The sequence below is a fragment of the Protopterus annectens genome, chromosome 4.part0 (assembly GCF_019279795.1).
Source record: "Protopterus annectens isolate FY-2018-M chromosome 4.part0, PAN1.0, whole genome shotgun sequence".
Classification (NCBI taxonomy): Eukaryota; Metazoa; Chordata; order Ceratodontiformes; family Protopteridae; genus Protopterus; species Protopterus annectens.
Window position 1 is genome coordinate 752,380,867 of NC_056733.1, and position 13,012 is coordinate 752,393,878.

The 13,012-nt window shown below is 42.0% G+C and overlaps 1 protein-coding gene across 1 annotated transcript in view; it reads left to right on the forward strand.

Moving 5' to 3' along the window:
• DGCR8 (DGCR8 microprocessor complex subunit) overlaps window positions 1-13,012 on the forward strand; it is a gene marked incomplete in the record, with an annotated part of 1,139,047 nt that overhangs the window by 112,436 nt on the left and 1,013,599 nt on the right. The window contains 1 exon segment of the mRNA XM_044068709.1: window positions 6,534-6,687.

Here is a 13,012-nt window from a genome sequence, read left to right on the forward strand (position 1 = left end):
TGAAAGCCACACACACACTGGCTAGGCTTATAAATGCCCTAGGGCAGATAGCCTAGTATGAACCTATGAACCAAAACACCCAGGTTTCAGTCCCAGGGTATGCACAAGACTAAGCAGTGGGGGGGGGGCTCTCAGTTCAAAGTCCGGGAGTAGTAAGACCCCCCCCCCATGGTAAGCTGTCTCAATGACTGAACTTTAAAACTTCCAAAAACTTCCAAGCACTTCTCAACTGACTGCTCCTTTAGGGGGAAAGATTTCTCTGCAAGCCAAAAACTGGGAACTCATTACCCAAGACAAATTGGTTTTAAATATAGTTTCCCCAAGGATACAGATGTCACTTCCACACATTACCAAGCCCAAACGGTTGGCCAGATCTACCCCCAAATCAGTGGGCAGAGGCTCAAAAGCAAGTACTCTCTCTCAAGCATAAAGACTATTCAAACTGTCCCAGAAGAGGATAAGGGACGAGGTTTGTACTAAAGACTTTTCCTGGTACCCAGAAGACTATTCATGGCTTCCTATCCTAGACCTTTCTATCTTAAACACCTTTTTGGTGATTCCAAAATTCAAGATGTTAACTCTTCACCAGTTGCTCCCTATACTAGGCAAAGATGCCTGGTTGACAACACTGAATTTAAAGGAAGCCTACCTGCACATCCCAATCAGGGAATCTGGCAGAAGATACCTACGCTTCAAAGCAGACTACATGCACCATCAGTTCTCTGCCCTGCCCTTTGGCTTATCTGCTGCGCCCAGGGTATTCACAAAGTACCTAGCTCCAGTCATTGAATTTTGCAGGCAAAGAAATATTCAAATATACCCATACCTGGACGATTGTCTAATTCAGGCAGAAAACCAGGACATGCTTTTGAATCATCTGGCATTTGTACAAAAGGTGCGGACTTGTCTGGGGTACACCATAAACAAAAAAATCACATTTGGTACCCTGTCAACAAATTATATTCCTGGGAGCAAGCTTGAACACAGCTTCCCAGATGGCTTTCCTCACAACAGCGAAACAAATTCCTTTGACAACTTACTTCAAACTAATGGCCACAAAGACCCTGCCATCTGCAAGGCAAATACTGCAAGCCTTGGGGTTCATGGCCTCCTGCATTCTACCAATTCCATATGCAAGACTGCATATGAGGAAACTACAGTGGTATATAAAAAGCCTATGGTGTCAACATTCTCGGGATCTGGATGTAATGATTCCTATTTATACCTTGCCTACGGTTAGAGTTCCTTTGGTGGGCAGAGGCCTGCCACCAAAACAAGGGACTACCATTCACTCTACCCCCTGCCGCCCAAACCCTAACAAACGTGTCAGACTATGCATGGGGGGGCTCACCTGGCAGGGAAGTGCATTCAGAGCAAATGGAACCCAAGTCAAATGCACCTGCATATCAATCAAAAAGAAATGTTAGCTGTACAGAAAGCTCTGAAAGCCTACAAGGACAACTTTTTTTCAGGACATTTAATGGTAAAGACTGTCAACACCACTGTTATGTGGTACATAAGCAGGGGGGATACCCATTCTTACCCCCTCTGCAGACAAGCCATGGCTCTGCAGAACACAGCCTTGAGCTACCAAATGCAAATACAGGCTCAATTCCTGCCAGGAAAACTAAATACACTGGCAGACGAACTAAGCAGAAATCTCATGGACCCACAAGTGGGAACTGGAACCAAAAACCTTCAACATGTTGGATAAATAGGGGAGCCCAGATATAGACCTGTTTGCCTCTCCCCCAGTACTACCAATTTGACAAATTCTGCACAAGGACTCCCCACAAACAAGCTTGGAAAGTGGATGCTCTATCCTTCAGCTGGAAAAATCTATCCGTTTATGCCTTTCCCACTCTCCACTCCTCTCTAAAGTACTACTAAAGATCAGACAGGACAAACCAAGGATGATGCTGATTGCACCAGACTGGCCCCGCCAACACCCCCAGCACAGTCACTGCTGGCTCCATGGCACCTGCCTCAGACCCCCTACCCTGCTGTCACAGCAGAAGAGCCAGATTGTGCACCCCCTACTTCAAACCCTGAACCTGGCATCCTGGCTAATTACCTAATCTCTGTTACCATCCCTCAGTAAACAAGTGTGTTGGATGTCATTTTGGAGGCAAGGAGGCCTAGTACTAGAAAATCTTGTGCTGAAAAATGGAAAAGATTCTGTGCCTGGAACCAAACTCCAAGGATGGGCACATCAGCACCCATTTTAGCTCAAATTCTTCAATGCTTAACTGAGATGCTTCACAAGGGCCTTTGTTTTTCCTCCAAAATTCACGCCTCAGCCATTTCAGCTTATTACAGCACAGAACCACCCCTCTTCTCTCATCCACTGCTCAAGCAGTTCCTCAGAGGGGCCAAAAACTTAAGACCACTCAGGAGGGCCCCAACTCCAGCCTGGGACCTTTAACTTTTTATTGCAAAAACTCACTCTTCCTCCTTTTGAGCCAGTTGCAAGTGCAGAGTTAAAATTCCTTCCTTGGAAAACAGCCTTCCTTTTAGCAATCACTTCAGCAAGAAGGGTATCTGAATTACAGGCCCTTATGGCAGTGGGAGCCCATCATCTTTCATGTGGACAAGGTGTCCCTCAGGACCAATCCCTCCTTCATTCCCAAGGTGGTATGCGGTGCGGCTTTTAATCAGTCCATTCATTTGCCAACCTTCTTTTCTAATCCACAGAGCAAAGGGGAATGTATACTGCACTCCTTAGATGTGCACAGACAACTTGGATTATACTTGGACTAAACCTCAAAGGAAATCTGAGCAACTGCTGGTGGCATTTGCTGCAGGGGCAGAGGGGAAGGCCATTTCAAAGCAAACCAGTTCTAAATGGATAGGCCATTGCATTCACTTCTGATATAAGCACCATAGAAAACCTATCCCACAGGTTATTAGACCCCATTCAACCAGGGCTGCATCTACCTCTACAGCCTACAGCTTTTCGAAGAGGTGTCCCTACCGGGGACATCCTAGAAACTGCTACCTGGAGTTTTTGTACAAACTTTCACCAAGCATTACCCTTTGCCAATTTTCTCTAAATCCAGAGCGGGCTTTGCCACTGCAGTCTTTGCAGGGCCTTATAGCTGGTCCTAATGCTATCTAAATTCCTCCACCCATCCTTAGCTTTGGGAATCTACCCAAGTGTGATGACTGCAACAGTGAAACACGAAGAACATAGTACAGTTGTGTACACTTACCATAAATGTAGATGTTTGAGAGTATGCACTGTTGCAGTTGTTTACACCCTCCCTCCAGCCCCCTGACTTTTGTCTATACCTCTGCTCTTTTACTGTGCTTAAAAGCTTTTTAGTGTATTTGCCTTTTTGTTGGACCTATACCATTGTATATTTATGTTTAATTGCTTCCCATTAGGGGGGCACCTGACATCTGGGGCAAGAAAAACTGATGTAATGGAGTTGGCTGCATGCTTTATACCCCTTCCTATCTGACATCATGTAAGATGAGACAGCAACCGACTCCAGACCCAAGACTTTGATACAGGCCGACTGAGGGCTACTGCAAGCAGATAACCCAAATGTGATGACTGCAACAGTGAATACATTCTAACATCTACATTTATGATAAGTGTACACAACTGTACTTTCTGGCCTCACCGGGTATGGTTTCCCTTCCTTTGGTCTCCCCTTCTGGCTCCACCTTGGATCCTAGATCCCGTTCAGGATTTAATTTCACACCCTTCTGGGGTGCCTCATCCAAATCTGGACAGCCTGAGGCTTACAGCTTGGCTGCTCCAGTTCCTGTGATTGCTAGGACTCCTGGACTATCCTCCTCAGTTAGGTTGCTGCTCGTAAGTCTTCAGCCAGGAGGGTTTATCGCAGCAAGTGGAAACATTTTCCTTTTGAGCCTCTCGAAGGAGTCTAGACCCTTTCACGGCTCCTATTTCCACCTTTCTTGATTTTTCTAGCTGATATTTTTCAACATGAGCTAGTTCTTCTGTCAAAGTTCAGTTGGCTGCCATCTCATTTTCATGTGGGTGAGAATTCTGCCTCTCTAGCCTCTTCTAGACTGTGTAAAGCCTTTATCAAAGGCACCTTTTTGTTACGCCCCCAGTCAAAGATCCTGTTCCCTCATGGGACCTTACCATGGTTCTTCAAGCTTTGGTCACTCTGCTTTTCGAGCCTGTAGCAACTGCAGATCTGAAATTTTCATCTTGGAAAACAGCTTTTCTGGTGGCTATTACCACTGCAAAAAGGGTTTCAGAATTACAGGCCTTGTCCATCAAAATACCTTACATGATTTTTCACAAAGATAGGGTTTCCCTTTGGACCAATTAATCTTTTCTTCTGAAGGTGGCATCACCAGTAAATATCAATCGGACCATCCATTTGCCTGTTTTTTTTCCTAATTTTACTAACAAGATGGAATACAAACTCCACATGTTGGATGTTCATAGACCGTTACAATTCTATTTACACAGGACAAAAAATTTCCATAAATCTGATCAATTGTTTGTATCCTTCTATAAACCCTTTTTGGGGAAACCCATCTCCAAGGTCACTATAGCTAGATGGATTTCTTCATGCATCCTGCAGGTCTATTAGGACAGAGGCATGTCTCCTCCAGGTCAGGTGAAAGCTCATTCCACTAGGTCCATGGCTACGTCTGCCACTTTTTGGTTGGGTCTTTGGATGATATCTGTTCTTCAGCTACTTGGTCCTTATCTCGTACGTTTATTTCTCATTACAAATTGGATTCGACTTCCAGGAGGAGAGCATTCCTTTGGTTCCGCGGTGCTCCTGAATATCCTTCCATGAGGGCTTCCCAGGAGTTGTAGTAGCTGGGGACTCTCCCCACAGGTTGAAGACCAAATGAAATAAACTACTTCAGATAAAGAAGTTTATGTACTCACCGTAACGTTCCATCTGTGTAGTTGTACTTCATTTGTCTTCAACCGTCCCTTTCTCAGTATAAAGTTCAGCAAACTCGATCTGGGGAGAGAAGGCAGTGGAGGTGTATCATAGGTAAGGGGAGGAGTTTGGAGTTCTGAGCTGATGCTAGTAAATGTACAACTACTCAGATGGAACGTTATGGTGAGTACATAATTTTTTAAATATTTCCCACTATAGGACATCAGTAACTAATAATGTTTGTGTCCCACAAATGTTATACATTGACTTTGTATATGAAAATAGCAATTAGTTTAGTAATACAGTATCCAAGAATATCAAGATGCCATAAGGAGCTATACAAAATGGTGACGCAATTCTGCGCAAGTTAATTTTCTGTTGCCAGGATGGCTACCAGGTGAGGCGCTTCTGTTTTCAGCACTAACATTTGTAGCTGGCAAGTAAGCAGTGTTGGCTTGGTCATAGTTGCACTTTAACATTCAGTTCCTCAGTGGTTGTTTCTCTAGAAGTAGAGTGTTCTTTTCTACCATGGCAGACTCTCTTGTTCTACTTCTATACCAGTCGGCAGCCGTTTTAGGCTTTATCTAGCTGTAATATGTTTTTGGTTTGCTCATTGTCCAACTGTCCTTTTGAATGTTTTTCATTTTGGTTGGTGTTTTCCTTGCTCTTTGCATTTGGTCACCCATAAAAGAACTGGAGACCTAATGCAGTGTTCAAGTTTTAGAATTGGAAGTGTTGACTGATAGGTGGAGGTGCAATCTTTGTGCTTTTAAGCACCTCCTCCCAAACCTGTTGCTGGTTTCAGTAGCATGATGTGTCACTAACAGAGTGAACACTTTTTTAGCTGCATTTTTTGTTTTACAGTATGAAAATAAAAACTTGAAATTGGTTTCTTCTCCTTGAGTGGTTTATCTTTGCAAAATGGAGGAGGGGAGTGATTAAAAATGTATATTTTAGGATCGGAAAGACGCTGAACTCAAGAATGGGGTCAGATTTTGGAAGAAAAAGCACTATTGTATTTCATCTAGTAGACCTAGTTTACATTTTTTTCATATTTAAAGACTGACGCCACCTTTTAAAACAAAATGATTATTCAGCAATTGATGGATTTTTGAGTAGTGGGGACATTTTGCAGTCTGTATTGTATAGTTTAATTTTTTGATGAGTTTTTGAAAGCAGTCTATTTCCTTTTGTCTGTGGAGCTAGGTAGCCACATTTGAATACACCAGACCAGTGGATGAAAATTAAACCAGCAGATGGAGTTTGCACAAATGTGAATTATTTAAACGTGAATTACTTTTTATCATTCCTGTTGGACTTGTCAGTTTTCAATGATTTATAGTAGAATGTTTCTCTGAATTGCAGATTGTCTGATATTGTGCACTGTTCTTCATTAAGTAGTGTTTGTATGAACTGCAAAACAGTTTTGCTTGCATACAAAGGGCTTTTAGTTGCTGTGTGGTTTATTGCATATTTCTTTTTTTTTTTTTTTTGTACCAACATCTTAGAATTTATCCATACGATTCAAGTTTGCTGAGGTTATGGTATAGCTAATTCTTTGGGAAGAGCATTTAAAAGTTGGGTAACATAACGACACATTTCTCTTCATTGTGCTATCATTTCATGTTTTGTTTTGATGCATATCCTTAGGTGCGAGTTGGCTGCTGTTTTTGCTACTTCTGATATGTCTTCACTAAGTTTGGAAAACCTGTTCTAAACTCTAATCTCCTCCTTATGTAAGGAATATTATTTCAGCCATGCAGTGGCACTGATGTCATCCCAAGTCAAGAAATATGAATTTCAGGTAAACATTCTATATTGCTTTTTTGATTTCCATAGTATTTAACACAAACTTCTTTTATGGGTGCAGTTTTAGAGTTGCAATTCCTTTAAAATAACTTGATCACAGTGAGGTTATTTTGCAATACATTTTCTTTCCGGGACTGTTTGGCTGCATGTGGGGTGTTGTATAGAAACAGGGCTAGGTAATTAAGTAGCATTTGCTGGTATGGAAAGTTACATTTTTTGTTTGCTTCAGAGCACGTGCAGGTGACAGAGCAGATGCTTATGTGTGGAGGCTGCAGATTGGATTGTTTTAGCCAGCCCTGTGCTGCTGCCTTCTACTTGTGCTGTGAGCTTTTTTCCCCCCTTTGTATTAATATTTGTTGAGTGCTCCTCTATCATGGGGTGTGACAATTTAAGGAGGTCTTCTGTTTCATAATGGAGCTGTTGACAGTCCCTATTCAGTTAAAGTAACTGAGCAATTTAGCAACCCCTCCACCCTAAAAAGCTCACTACAGCAAATGGCCACTTTACTTGCACATCAGTAGAAAACCGATAGAATTGTACAGTGAAACATAAATGCTTACTGTGGCGCACATTTTTCCCCCTTGGGAAGGCTAGCCCCCCCCTCTCTCTTCTACTGAAATATGCGAGTTGGAGGGCTTCATGGCAGTGGAGGGCTTCATGGCAGTGGAGAAAGGGGAACATTTTGGTTCAGTGCAGAACTAGTTTGCTTCCTTTCCTCTCTGTTAACACAGATACTACCTGGTTGGAATTTGTCTTGAGACACGCTCACTTTGACAGACAGCAGTTTGATCTGTGGATCAACTAGATAAACAAGCACTGAAAATGGGATTCTACAAGATGAGATTATTTTTCCCAGTTTAACTGTGTGTAGTGTACTTGTCAGTTGACCCTTTTCAGTCATGACTGGTGTAATAAAATTGTAATAAAAGTAAGTGATATTAAATAGTTAATGAGAGAGAGAGTATTTGCAGATAAATTAAATATAATGTAAACTCGACTGTCGTGTGGTGAGTTTAGTCTAGTGTTTGCTAGATTCACAAAAGCAATTGCACTTGGCCTCAAGTGATCCTTTAAGGATGATTGAGTGATATTCCATAATGTGAGCTCAGTTTTGGAAAAGGCTTTCACCAGAGGCATTTTTAAATCTTGAGCAAGCAATAGTGAGGCATCATTCTGAGGGTTTCTTAGTAAGGAATTAACATCACTAAACAAGTCTTTTTAGAAGGTGGCAGTAATTACAGTTGTGTATTAAAGACTGCGCATGAAGGGAAACATCCCTGTTTATAGGAAGCCAGTAGACTCACTTTAACAGGCCACAGTGGCCATTATCTCTCTGCTATTAGTGCAAACCTGAATACCTTATTTTCAGTGGTGTGTAGTTTGTGTGTGCTAAAAGAATGAAGATAAAGAATTTATAGTCCTATATTTCAGTTAAGGAATTGGTACATTTTTGGCTACAGCAGCATGTGCTGTGGGGGATAAGAGGTGGGAAATGTAATAGCAGAATTTTAGTGAGTGAGCAGCTTGGCAGTAATGTTTGCAGTATGATGGAAGAGAATGAATGTTGAATCTAATGGGAGTTCCAAATTGTTTGTGTTAACATTTAGAATTATGTTGCCTTTGCTTGTGTTTTTGAGCTCAGGTTGTCATGATTGTTTGCCGTCTGTACCCATTATCAGTTTTGTTTTTGCATCACTTTAACATGGGACCCAGTGTATGTTATCAAAATATCATTTCAGTCTATGGTGTACTTAACCAGAAGTTGATATTGTTGCATTTATAAAACTACTATTTGTATGACAAGAAGTTATGGGAAGGAGGTGCTTTACTCTTCAGGTGTTCACAAGGATCAGTGCTGCAGTAGCATAAGCTATATAAATTATGTATCCTGCTAAGGATATAATAGCCGTCCAGCTTTCAGGGAACCTTCCACTAGCCCGAACAGTCAGCTCACGCTGAAGTGATTAAAAGTCAGGTTTGAGCGCCAAGCCCTTCAGAGCTCTCCTGCTGCCAGAGAGCACTCTTCTGCTGGCTGCCAGAGAGAGCACTCTTCTGCTGGCTGCCAGAGAGAGCACTCTTCTGCTGGCTGCCAGAGAGAGCACTCTTCTGCTGGCTGCCAGAGAGCACTCTTCTGCTGGCTGCCAGAGAGAGCACTCTTCTGCTGGCTGCCAGAGAGAGCACTCTTCTGCTGGCTGCCAGAGAGAGCACTCTTCTGCTGGCTGCCAGAGAGAGCACTCTTCTGCTGGCTGCCAGAGAGAGCACTCTTCTGCTGGCTGCCAGAGAGAGCACTCTTCTGCTGGCTGCCAGAGAGCACTCTTCTGCTGGCTGCCAGATTGAGCACTCTTCTTCTGGCTGCCAGAGAGAGCACTCTTCTGCTGGCTGCCAGAGAGCACTCTTCTGCTGGCTGCCAGAGAGAGCACTCTTCTGCTGGCTGCCAGAGAGAGCACTCTTCTGCTGGCTGCCAGAGAGAGCACTCTTCTGCTGGCTGCCAGAGAGAGCACTCTTCTGCTGGCTGCCAGAGAGAGCACTCTTCTGCTGGCTGCCAGAGAGAGCACTCTTCTGCTGGCTGCCAGAGAGAGCACTCTTCTGCTGGCTGCCAGAGAGAGCACAGTCTGGTAATGCTGTTCCATTTCTGGGTAATTTCACTTCAAGGGGTAAAAAAAAACTTTCCAGTTTTGTATAGAAAACTTACTTTTTTCTGTAAAACATAATCTAGGAAAATGTTTTTGATAGTCATGTGACTTTTAAACGGGACCTCTAATTCTGTGGTAAAAGTTGGCGCTCGCTTCAAACTATATTTCTGTGGTAAATATTGTGTTTTTGTACCTTTGTGGTTTGGGTTAAGTGTTTTTCACTGTATTTTAATAGATTAATTTCTCTCCCCTTTTTTTTTTCCTACAACAACCTGTTTTACTGATAGTTACTGTCAGGCTTCCTTAGGAATTGGGAATCTTTTTAAGCTTAACCATGGTACAACTTATCACTTCTTTTTCCAACCACAAGCGCACAAAAATTAAACCTCCTTTGCCAGTGCATTAAGCTAATAAAGTGCTTCAGCCACAGATGAGTGAAAGCCTTGTGGTCAAAGCTAATTTTTCAGATGACACATTTTCATTTGGTTCTCCTGGTGTAGGTCCTGAGGTCTCCATGGACCTTGGGGGTTAGACATGGCCTTTGCAGCTGTTGGAGTGCAAGGGAGAGCCACAGATGCCTGTCTGCAAAGGGGCAGAGAATGCCTTTCTGCTTAGTCAGAAAGCTTTGCCCATCCTTAGGGAGGATTTTGCTGGTAAGTATGCCTGTTCCTGCAGAAATTCTTGTAAAAAAGAAAACCATGCAGTTTTCTTCTCCTTTATCTTGAACAGGGGGGTTAGTGCAGGGTGTTGACCCTGAGTGACTGCTAGTGGTAAATTCAAAATTTGCTAAGAGACTGTTGTGTTTTCCAGAATGAATCTGTTTCAGTGAGAGAAGTGATTTTTCTCAGTCCAAGAATAAATGCTGGAATTTCAGAAACTTTTCCTGTTCTATCAGTTTTGGAGGATTATTTTGTTGCAGACTGCAATTTCCATGACAGCCAGCCTGCTACCCCCGCTGAAAGCAGCTAGACTGCATAAAATGCCTCTGTCTTAAGTTTTTATGCAATCATTCCCTATCTTATTGTAACGAATCTAGCTGCTGGTAAACATTTGGTTAATACTAATCCCTTTCTCTCTGATAAGGTTACCACTTTTCTGTTTTCTCGATTGTCTGGAAATAAAATGTCTTGTCCAGCTGATCTGAATTTTACATAATCCTTGATCCTGCAGTTGTTTCAAGCTGATTGGTTGAACCATGCTTGACAGCTGGCAAAACATGGCCTGGAACTATTTTATGGTGAGATTCTTATTGGAGTAATGTGTTCTGGTCCAGATTCAATGAAGCGTCCACTGTGTACACTATATATATATATATATATATATATATATATATATATATATATATATATATATATATATATATATATATATATATATTGTGGTGACCTTTATGAATCCCTGTCAGTATTTAAAGCTGCAAGAATGTCAGTAGAGGAAAACTAAAATTAGTAGGAATAAAGTTGTTAGGTCTGTTTGTTCACTCAGAATGGTGTAAACTTAGTGTAGGCATTATTGAATCCTGGGATCTGTTTGTTGCTGTTGTGGGAAGTGAGTGGTCAAGTCAGAGTCAAAGATGAGTTGGCATGTTTGTTTTTGCCTGGCTTTAATCGAATGCACGTTGCACACTGTGGTGGTGGTTGGAGCAAGACTTGTAGACTGTTGCAGTAGCAGTTCTAAAGTGAAAGTTAATTTTTTTAATTTTGCATTCACGGGCCACATGGTGGGGATTAGTTCTTTTTCTTCAAAGCAAGGTTTTTTTTTTGGTTTTCCATTATTAAGCAGTGGTCTTAGTTGTGGCCCTCCCCCATTAGTGGCACATTATGTCCAGATATTAAACTTATGTGATAGGACTGGTAAAATGAAACATTACAGACTCTTACTTTTAAGAATTATAAAGCTTTTATAGTAATTTGTTTGGAGGACAATGCAGCTTGTGTTTTATCTTTATCTTGGTTATGTTGGACTTGTATTTATTGTATCCAGTTAAAATGTAAAAAAAAAAAAAAATATATATATTTTTAAGAATCTGTGAGGAAATATGACCTCTTAGCATGAAGCAGTACTTGCGAGTAAAGAATCTGTTCCCCTCGTCTATCCCTGATTTTTTTCAGGCTTCTCCCTTATTGCCATCAGTGAGGATTCTGCTGTGAATGACTGAGGATTGCTTAATTTTAAGTTAGTCTTGAGCTGTATTTTTACTAGGATGGTGACGGAATGAATGTTGCCTAATGTATCAGTGCCATACCAGAAGTCCCCTGCCATTGTGTCTGTGTTGCTTAATTTTTCATACTCAAGACATCAAAATGGGTAGGCTTATTCTTTTTAAGCCATCACTTTACGTGATGCTATGCGATCATGCTTAAGCTGAGATGCAGCTGGCTGCAGTGCAATGTCCATTTTGCTATTTTCTGAAGTTTGGATGGGTTTCTTAACTTCACGAGTCAAAATCAGGGACTCTGATTTTGGCTGTGTCCCTCTTAAGCCACAGAGAGAAGGTGGTGTTTTTCTTGGAGAACTCTACTTATTGTCATTTAACTCTTTCTTCAGGAAGTGGCAGTATGAGAATGTAGATTAATGTACAGCATTTCAAGTTAATTGTACTTGTATTTTAGGAGTGTCCCTCGTCATTTCTGGATTTGTCCCCAATTGGTTGAGATGATAGAGTAATTTTCCCTCCCCTTAAATGTGTGCGTGTGCATAACGCTGAAAGTTTCCATGTGTCCAGAAGTTGTTGCATAACTTTCAGGAGAAGAATTGTACAAGATCAGTAAACAGCAGGAGATGAGCAGTGTAATTTTGTAGGTATTTGAAATGTTGAAGTGTAAGAACATTGAATAATGGATTCAGTTATCTGCAGACTAGGAAAAGGGTGGTGTGCACTGGTTGTAGTTGTAGAGGTGTTTTCTGCAATCTTAGTTGAAAATGTATTTTGAAGCAGGAAAATATATATTTTTTTTTTATTATAAAGCGTTCTGAGAGCAGAAGGGGAGGTTAACTTGGTGAAAAATGTTCCCTTTAGTTAGGCTTCCTTGATTCATTGTACATTTGCTACAGCACACAATAGGATCATAGAGAATTACTAAGTTATTGGCCCTGAGGCTCTTAAGCCTAGCCAAGAATTTAGCTCATGTTCCCACAAGTCAGCAACTGATGCCTCTGCCCAGCAGGGACACAGGTGGAATCCCAGGGGTGTGTTTTCTCTTCCCCATCCAGTTATCCAGGTTGCGCTTAAAAAGGGTTAATGATGTACTCTGCTTGATGCAGAGAGGGAGTCTATTCCCCAGAAGGGGGAGTCTCTGGGACTCAAATCTGTCAGGCCAGCAACTCCTGTTGATGTCTCGGACCAGGTTGAGGTTGTGGATGTGGGTGGTTCGAGTGGAGTTAGAGTTGCAGAAATGCAGCAGTCCCATCAAGGCTGGGTATGAAATTGCTTTGTATGCTCGACAGAAGTCACCTCGGAGGAATCTGTAGGAGATTGAGTAGAGGGACGGGGCTTTTAGCCTATATCTGTAGGGTAGATATTTGAGGCCCTGGATTCTCCTAGTGATGAACCTCTGGTCTCTCCAGCTGCTGCATGTGCTTTGTGAGGTACTTGCCAAAAGGGGCATTGTACTCTGTAATGGATCTTATAAGGGAAGAATACAGGGATGTTATGACCTTGTTCCCTGGATGAGATACCCTTACTAA